This window comes from Hoplias malabaricus, chromosome 8, assembly GCF_029633855.1.
Source record: "Hoplias malabaricus isolate fHopMal1 chromosome 8, fHopMal1.hap1, whole genome shotgun sequence".
Taxonomy (NCBI): Eukaryota; Metazoa; Chordata; class Actinopteri; order Characiformes; family Erythrinidae; genus Hoplias; species Hoplias malabaricus.
In genome coordinates, this window is record NC_089807.1 from 24,819,190 (window position 1) to 24,826,983 (window position 7,794).

At 57.1% G+C, this 7,794-nt stretch overlaps 1 non-coding gene and 1 pseudogene across 1 annotated transcript; both read right to left on the reverse strand.

Moving 5' to 3' along the window:
• Nucleotides 1–712: 712 nt before the first annotated feature.
• On the reverse strand, nt 713–7,028 carry LOC136706183 (28S ribosomal RNA; annotated as a pseudogene).
• Nucleotides 7,029–7,294: 266 nt separating this feature from the next.
• LOC136706189 (5.8S ribosomal RNA) lies at nt 7,295–7,443 on the reverse strand. The gene has a single exon (XR_010804131.1). It is a non-coding gene; the product is annotated as a 5.8S ribosomal RNA (ribosomal RNA).
• Between the last annotated feature and the right edge of the window lie 351 nt (nt 7,444–7,794).

Sequence of the window (7,794 nt, forward strand, 5' to 3'; positions counted from 1 at the left end):
GGTGTACCCAAACTTTCAACCCTAATGTCCTGACGGCACCAAACTGGAAACACCCGTGCCCTTTGAATTTGGGCTCACGAAGGTGCCCCCTTTTCGGGCTCGAGACTAGGACGGAGAGGGTCAAAATTTTATCCAAGTCCAACCTCAACAACAACCTAGGGTTAACCACTGGGAGACCTACCTTATTGACTTCTCCCTTCACTTAGTCTCGTTCCGCCCACTGGAAGACCTGGCTCTTCAAGTTCGATCGCCCACTGGGATACCGGCATACCTGCCAATTTAACACCACGGTTTTCATGGTTCTCTATTGCCCCATGCCCGAGGCACTTTTATCGGCCATGGGACCTCCGGGGGAGGGGGCTCCCTGGCTCCTGCAATAAGCCTTTAAGCCCACTGGGAGACCTGCCTATTTAACACCGCGGCTTTCACGGTTCTCTATTGCCTCCGGGGTGAGGCCCCCCTGGCTCCTGCAGTATTCCTTCAAGTTAATTCCGCCCACTGTGAGACCTGAATCACATCCAGGATTATATAGGGGAGTACCCTCCTTCCCTATGCCCGCCACCGGCTCCCTCTAACCGGTGTACGGACTCTCGGGGCCCGCGCCCCAGAGAACCAGAGGTTCAGAAAATTTTCCCAAGTACAATTTTCACCCACTGCGAGACCTGGACTGCTCCAGAGGGCCGGGGGGGTGTTAGGCATTCGCCTTCCCCCGACAAATGTGTGAGTGGACGGGATGACTTTCAATGGATCGCGGTTGATTCACCCGCTCTGCCACTTACGACACCCGCACTCCGAATCAGGTCGTTTACGAGTCATTTCACACCCGGATCAAGAGACATTTGCTTTCAGGAGGGAGGTGGACCGAGGCGTTCATTAGCCCCGGTCCGGTTCCAGTGTCATGCGGCTCTCGTCACCGGCGGTGGGGAGGAACCCGCCTCCCACCGCGGCTATCCAAGACCAAGCTCACCGATGCTGGGCGCGGAAGTATCGCTCCTTCTAGGTGGGATTCCGACTTAGAGGCGTTCAGTCGTAAGCCCTCGGATGATAGCCTTGCACCAGTGGCTGCACAGCCAAGCGCGAGTACCATGTATCCGAACCTGCGGTTCCTCTCGTACTGGGCTGGATTACTATCGGAGCAACGGTCAACATCAGTAGGGTAAAACTAACCTGTCTCACAATGGTCTAAACCCAGCTCACGTTCCCTGTTAGTGGGTGAACAATCCAACGCTTTGCGAATTCTGCTTCGCAATGATAGGAAGAGCCGACATCGAAGGATCAAACGGCAACGTTGCTATGAACGCTTGGCCGCCACAAGCCAGTTATCCCTGTGGTAACTTTTCTGACACCTCCCGCTTAAAACCTAAAAAGCAGACGGAAGGATCGTTAGGCCCCGCTTTCACGGTCCGTATTCATACTGAAAATCAGGATCAAGCCAGCTTTTGCCCTTATGCTCTACGGGAGGTTTCTGTCCTTCCCTGAGCCCGCCTTAGGACACCTGCGTTACGCTTTGACAGGTGTACCGCCCCAGTCAAACTCCCCACCTGTCACTGTCCCCGGAGGGACTCGCCCCGGGCAGGGAAGCCCGCAACATGAGTGTACCTGGACTCACTGCCAAGCAACCCACCCAGGGCTTAGCACCTTCGAACAAGGAACCCCCAGCAAGGAAAGGGTTCCCACCGACACCTTCACTGGGTTAGAGAGGTAACAGTAAGAGTAGTGGTATTTCACGGACAGCCCGCCCCGGTGCTGGCCTTCGGCGGGCCTCCCACTTGTTCTACACCCCCTATGTAGCCTCTCAGTGACAGACTGGAGTCAAGCTCAACAGGGTCTTCTTTCCCCGCTGATTCTGCCAAGCCCGTTCCCTTGGCAGTGGTTTCGCTAGATAGTAGGTAGGGACAGTGGGAATCTCGTTAATCCATTCATGCAGGTCACTAATTAGATGACGAGGCATTTCGTTAGATTCAGCAGAGCGGGCTACTCTGTTTCGGAGGTTTTAACGCTGCCCCCTGCAGCGCCGTTGAGTGTCTTGATCCATCTCAACCCGACCTAGAGATCCTTGTCCGCCCCTCTTCGCTCCGTGTCTCCTTCTCAGTCTCAACGGATTCGAAACGATACCTTGCCCGCGGTGGATTACCTGTGAACACAAGCAGGGGTTTGAACACAGGTTCCCATCACGGGAAGAAGTTCCCCATCACCAAGTCACTATTTTTATTTTGTACCCTGTTCTGTATGGCGCCTGACCGGGCCGGCATGTCCACCTCAGTCGAAACCAGGCTGGCGCTCCTTCCCAGTGTAGTCACTGCTTTAGAGTCTTTAAGCCATCCCATCGTGCCATCAACCAACACAGGACTGGTAGGTTATATACTCGTCCACACGTCATTAGGGACGGCCGTTTTGCCGTTACCTCATGGGCCTAAGGGTCGGCGATCACCCCCGATATGCTACCAGCACAGTTCGTCCATTCAGCTAGGAAGCTTGACCTATTCACGCCTTTGCCTCTAGCCTCATAGATCGACCGTCACCAGCGCACACCAAAGCGAATCAACTTGTCCTTTGCCCATGAGGATGGGTTTTCACCCTACCTAATAAAGTGTGGGTCGGAGACCAGGCTGGAAAACCATATGCCCACAGTATTCAAGGCATCGGAACCTCGTTCGTATGGCCGACAACGATGAACCTCCCTCGGACTCACTACAAGGCTTGAGAGGGTCATGAATTTTCTTAAAATCTCAGTTGCAGGACTTAGAAAATTTTCACTTAAAAACCATAGACCTCCAGAAGAGAGGCCGGGTTTATCACCACCCTAGCCCAGAAGGCACCACTCTTCGGGCATGTCACTTCGCATCACCGGGGTCTACGGATGTCTCGACTTAGGTTTTGAACACTTCCAGAGGGGGGGCCGAGCATACCACCACCCTTAGCCCAGAGGTCATCACTCCTCGGGCTTGAAATTCGCATCACCGGGGTTCTACGGATGTCTCGACTTAGGTTTTGAACACGGGGGCCGGGCATACCACTACCCTTAGCCCAGAGGTCATCACTCCTCGGGCTTGAAATTCACATCACCGGGGTCTACGGATGTCTTGACTTAGGTTTTGAACACTTCCAGAGGGGGGGCCGCGCTTACCACCACCCTAGCCCACAGGGCGTCACTCCTCGGGCTTTAAATTCGCATCACCGGGGCCTACGGATGTCTCGACTTAGGTTTTGAACACGGGGGCCGGGCATACCACTACCCTTAGCCCAGAGGTCATCACTCCTCGGGCTTGAAATTCACATCACCGGGGTCTACGGATGTCTTGACTTAGGTTTTGAACACTTCCAGAGGGGGGGCCGCGCTTACCACCACCCTAGCCCACAGGGCGTCACTCCTCGGGCTTTAAATTCGCATCACCGGGGCCTACGAATGTATCGACTTAGGTTTTGAAAACCTCCAGAGGGGGTGTCAGCCCAAAGTCAGCCAACAGCCTTCCGGGAATAGGTGACCAACACCTGGGATCTATCGAGGATAGATCATACCAACCCACGAAAGAGATGTCCCCAGAAGAGACATCTCCTCCTAGCCAAGCGCCATCTTTGCCCTGGGAACCTATAGAGTTTTGGAACGCCATTTGGAGCCTATGGGATGCAAGCAACTTTGATAATCGGACACCAGCTAGGGACGTTGCACCCTAGGGGGCTTGCCATAGTGGTGGTCCCCGCCCCTGGGGACCAGCACTTGGGTACCCACGCTACAACGTGCTAGCGCGGCGTGCCCAGGGAGACCTGGCTAATGTGGACGGCTGGTCAGTCCGTCACATGGGGAGCCTCTCTTAGCAGCCCTGACCGCACAGGACATTTACAAGTGATACCACGAGGAGGTGGAGGCACACAATGCTTGCCCCAGAGTCTCTGGAGCCGGGTCCCCACCCAGCTCGCCTTAACGAACTCCGGGGTCATAGTTACTCCCGCCGTTAACTCGCGCTTACATGAATTTCTTCACCTTGACATTCAGAGCACTGGGCAGGAATCACATTGTGTCAAAACCGTCCAAGAGCCTTCACAATGCTGTGTTTTTATTAAACAGTCGGATTCCCCTGGTCCGCAGCAGTTCTAATTCGGCTGTTGGGTGCCGGTCGAGAGAACCGCCTCGGAGCTGCCGCCCCCCCCCCGAGGCGAGACTTACACCCGATAGATCCACGAGGCCTCGGCTCGGCTCCAGTCACATCGCTCCGGTCACCCCAAGCCCCTACGGCCGGCGACGCATCCGCACACAACTCCCGAGTCTTCCCCCCTACGTCCGAACAGGAGAACGGAAGGCCACGCTTGCGAATGTGACCGGGAGCCGCCGATGGGCCTCGGAGCCCGGCCAACTTCGGGAAGGAAGGGCCGAAGATGAAACGCGGCGGAGGTTCGACCCCCGCCGCAGTCCCATCCACGACCGCCTCCCACCGTCACCGACCGAGTCCCCCAAGCACCGCCGGGAGGGAACACCAACTTCTTCGCGCGGCTGCGACCCACGCACTTTAACCGACAGACGCAGGAGTCAACCCAGGCGCCGTGCGCTTTTGCCCGCATGACCCTCGGGGCAAGCGCGAACCAGAACAGTTCCCCAGAGCCAGGCCGCTCCAGGCCCTCGGCCTACGCTTCAGCTAAAAGGCCCGACCGAGCCCAGCCTTTAGAGCCAATCCTTATCCCGAAGTTACGGATCTGTTTTGCCGACTTCCCTTACCTACATTGTTCCAACACGCCAGAGGCTGTTCACTTTGGAGACCTGATGCGGATATTGGTACGGCCTAGGGGGAAATTCACTATACCTCCCCTGGATTTTCAAGGGCCGATGGGAAACGTCCCGGCTGCCTCACAGATGCATGAGGCGCCTTTCAGAGTGTTAAACCCCTTTCTCGGGACAATCCCATTCCAGGGCGCTCCAGCTCTTTAGCAAGGAGAGAGAATCCTCCCTGGGGTTCCCACCAACGTCTCCGGGTTCGTTTGCGTTACCGCCATGAGAGCGCCTCTCGGCACTCAATCTCCCCGCTCCCAGGTTCGGGGATATTGGCCCGATCCCCTTTCGGCCAGCGAGAGGCAGACGAGACCATCGCCCCAGCATTTCCGAACGGCGTTTGCCTATCCCTTAGGACCGACTAACCCACGGCCAAGCGTTGTCGGCGTGGAACCCTTCTCCACTTCGGCCTTCAAAGATTCCATCTGAATATTTGCTACTACCAAGATCTGCACCCGCGGCGGCTCGACCCAGGCTCACGCCAGAGGCTTCAGCGCCACCGCGGCGGCCCTCCTACTTGTCGCGGCGTACGGTCCGTGTTTCAAATTGGGGATTGTGACACCTGCGACGGCCGGGTATGGGCCCGACACTCCAGCACCATCCATTTTCAGGGCCAGTTGATTCGGCAGGTGAGTTGTTACACATTCCGACTTCCATGGCCACCGCCCCGCTGTCTATATCAACCGACACCTTTCCTTGGGTCTGATGAGCGTTGCGTCGGGCGCCTTAACCCGTGCGTTTGGTTCATCCTGCAGCAACAGTTCTGCTTACCAAAAGTGGCCCAGTTGGCACCATCACTCGATGCCCGGCTCCGAGCCTGCGAGCCGGGCCTCTTACCCATTTAAAGTTTGAGAGTAGGACGAGGCCGTTTCGGCCCCGCAGCCTATAATCATTGCTTTACCGGATAAAACTGAGTTTGGTGCCAGCTATCCTGAGGGAAACTTCGGAGGGAACTTCGGATGGTTCGTTTAGTCTTTCGCCCCATACCCAGGTCGGACGACCGAATTGAACGTCAGGACCACTACGGGCCTCCATGCAGGGTTTCCCCTGGCTTCGCCCTGCCCAGGCATAGATCACCATTTTTCGGGTACCACCGCGTATGCTCTTGCTCCACTCTCCACTCAGTGGAGAGCAGGCCGGTGGTGCGCTGTCAACCCACGATGGACAGGTTGTCTTAGATCCCACCTCAGCCGACGCGCGCCAGCCTTCACCTTCGTTGCGCCTCCGGGGTTCAAGCCCTTTGACTCGCATATGCGTTAGACTCCTTGGTCCATGTTTCAAGACGGGTCGGTCGGGGTCCGAACTTAGCCGCTGACCTTAGTCGTTCGGTGCTGTGGGCCTGGATCACCCCCCTCTCGCCGTAGCGGGCCTAGCCCGGGGCTGAGGACAGCCCAACCGGCCCCCTTCGACCGAACGATCGGGGGGGGCCCCATCCCCATCCCGAAGGAGGGGAGAACACGGAAAAGACATTGCTCCGCGGCCCCGGCGTTATCGCCGAAGTCGGAGCGAGGGGCTGTAGCGGAATGCCCGTGTCCGGGGACGTGTGGGCCCCATCTCCAGACGCACCTACCTTCACCCTCGGGCCCTTCCAAGCCTAACCGCAGCCGGTCGCGACTCATCACCACGCGGGGAAAATGCACCTGACTGGTCGAGCCTTCATACGCCCGAGAGGCCCGAATTTGGGAGGCAAAGCTCAGGGCCGAGCAGGGAGTGGGGTCGCCCCCTCTCTCGCCCAGATGAACTCGCCTCCAAGTCACGGAACCACACGAGTGCGGGCCGTCCGCCCTGCTGAATCCCCCGGGGCGGTCTTCTCGGTCCCCCGACCGTTTACCTCTCAACGGTTTCACGCTCTCTTGAACTCTCTCTTCAAAGTACTGTTTTCAACTTTCACTCACGGTACTTTGTTCGCTATCGGTCTCGTGCCGGTATTTAGCCTTAGATAGAGTTTACCACCCACTTTGAGCTGCATTCACAAGCAACCCGACTCCGGGAAGCCCGATCTGCCCGGCGGGATGCGGGACGATACCGGGCCTTCACCATCTATGGAAGACACTTCCTTGCAAAACTTGGTCCCACGTCCGCACCGAGACTAAACGGACTTCCGTACGCTACATTTCCCGGCCCACCCCGGTCAGGAGAAAGAGGGATTCAGCGCTGGGCTCTTCCCTCTTCGCTCGCTGCTACTAAGGGAATCCTTGTTAGTTTCTTTTCCTCCGCTTACTGATATGCTTAATTTCAGCGGGTTGTCTTGTCTGATCTGAGGTCGCGCTACGAGGCTGTTTTGCGGGGCGCGGGGCGCGAACCCCCCGGCCGCTCGCCGTATTACGGTGCCCACCCTCCAACGGCGGGAAGCCCAGCGGGGAGAGACGATGACGGATGGGACCTGGACCTAATGGCTCTCCCTACGTCCGGAGCTCTCGCCACATGGTTGTTTAAGAACCGAGTCTGGGTTTAGGAAGACGAAGGGCCGTCCGAGGTGGAGGCCCTGTGAACTTCCAGCCACGGTCTGGGAAGACCGATCGATGGGTAAAGTGACCCTCAGACAGGCGTGGCCGCGGGATGGACCCCCGCGGCCGCAATGTGCGTTCGAAATATCGATGATCTGTGTTCCGCATTTCACATTATTTAACGCAGTTTACCATGTTCTTCATCGATGCACGAGCCAAGAGTTGTATCATTTTGCCCGCCCTTACGGACGGGACTTTGGGTTAAAGCCTTTTGAACAACAGAATTTAAGGGTTTAGGTTAGGTTCACGTCCCTTGGATGAGATGGAAGGGATTCATGAACAAAGGGAATTTTATGGTCGGGTGACCCCGGGCTGGGGGTCATTAAACCCGGCTTGGCATCCAGATGGATCGCCTCGGTGGTGCCCAACCTTCCCTTTACGTGTTAGGAGACCAAGACACCCGGGGGTGTAGATGGCTAACGTGCGCTCTTAACCTTGCTGTTTCCACCGAGGCCCGGTGGTTCGCTTCCAAGTCCCCAGCAAGGGGGAAATCTGAAAGATCCCACTAAGACCGGTGTTGCGCCG